This window comes from Alligator mississippiensis, chromosome 4 (assembly GCF_030867095.1).
Source record: "Alligator mississippiensis isolate rAllMis1 chromosome 4, rAllMis1, whole genome shotgun sequence".
NCBI lineage: Eukaryota > Metazoa > Chordata > Crocodylia > Alligatoridae > Alligator > Alligator mississippiensis.
The window spans coordinates 39,881,683-39,883,470 of record NC_081827.1 but is presented as its reverse complement, the minus strand read 5'-3'; positions in this window follow the sequence as shown (position 1 = coordinate 39,883,470).

The following is a 1,788-nucleotide window of genomic DNA, read 5'->3' as shown; positions in this document are numbered from 1 at the left end:
GCTTCTTGAAAATCTGTCCATCAATGCAAAATGTTCAGATTTGGTTTACAAGCGATATTAGATTCAGATCCAAGTCCATTTAACTTGGAGTTGTTTCAGCTGATGCTGCTTTTCAATTTAAATTTTATTTACAAAGCAAAATGGAGAAGATCTGTTCAGCTGCTAAGACAGAGAGACTGGCTTTTGAAGTAATCAGTCATTGGGTCATTTGTCATAAAGCAGTTTTAATAACAAATTACACTTTGTTTTAAGTAATGTATAAAATAATGTAAAATGGCAAACAAATTAAAGTTTAGCATTACTGGCAAATCAAAGCTCTATAAACCACCTCATCAAAGATTTTTAACTATTAAGACAAGAAAATATCACACCATTTTAAAATTCCATCTTAGTCACAAAGATAAATAATATAATTTTATTCATATTTTAATTCAATCTTTTATAGAATGTAGTGTTAAACTTTAAGACAGGCTTTTGTGGCAAACGCTATAGTTAAGTTGATACCAAGCTACAAATATAAGCACATATTTTTTCCAGGCACTTGTAACTGTTCAAAAAATTCTTGCCTGGGTTTGACATTTTCTAAATGTGTATTGTTTTAGGAATTTGAGCAAAACATTTTCATTCTTTCAAGGTTGCATCAGGATTTTTTTTTCTGGGCATACATTTGAAATCTCTGTACTTTTTAAAGTTCAGTGCTAGTATGAATTAAGTACACTGTACTAGGTTTGAAATATATTAGTTATGAGTTTATAAAATTATTTTAAATTAGAGCAGTGGTGCTCAACCCTTGGCCTCAGGAGCCAGATGAGTGGCCCCTGTGTGCTGGGATTGGGCCCTCTGCTGCCTGGCTTCACATGCTGGAATTGGGCCTTTGTCCAGTCTCAGCGTATAGAGCTCCTGGTGCGCTGACATCAAGCCCTGCATCAGCCCCACATGCCAGATTGGCTCCCACACCACCCTGTGTACCCAATCTGGCACGCAGGTCCATGCCATTTGGCCTGTGGGGGTTCTTCACAGGTGCCACTTAATTAGCCTTCAAGTAGAAATTTAGCTGCATGTGCAGAGCCATATTCTATATAAAGTGCACGCTATACATCTAAGCACCAGTTTTCCAGAATTAAAAGACATCAATGGTTGTTAAGTGGTGAAATAGTGATAACTTTTCCTTTCCATTTTTAGTAAAAGTTAAGTGTTAAGCTTTTTGCATATGCCTCTAGGTTGTGAAATATTCAAGTAAAAATCCAAAGTGTAAAGTTGGCTTGAGTAGGAGCAGTTAGACCTATATAACTAGTGTAAAAGGATGGGAAATGTAGTGCCCAAACTGTGTACCTCAGTTTTATCTCTGTTAAGTTGTTCTACTGTGCTGCCTATTATATTTGTACCTAACTGCTTATGCTCTCCTAGGGGTGAAAATTGCATGTTAAGTTAGTTGTTACATGAAATACACTATTGACCTGGGCACAAGGACAGTGCTTAGGAATCTGCATTTTTTTAGATTCAAATCTGTCTTACTACATTAGCCTCCACTAGAGGGCAGCCAGACCACTTTGAAAGGCAACAGCGAACCATTTCTAACCTAATAAAAGGAACTCTGATTTATAACCACATTCCAGGAGAGAGAGAGATTTTTAAGAACCTTTTAGGCTTAAATCCAGTTCTGATTTAGTCCAGGTGACTTCCACAGGAGATGGAATAGGGCCCAACATTATGAAGGGAATGTTAGCACCACTGTTTACCAGATAGTGCTTAGAGATCATTAAAGCACAATTAAAAACCCTTAAATGG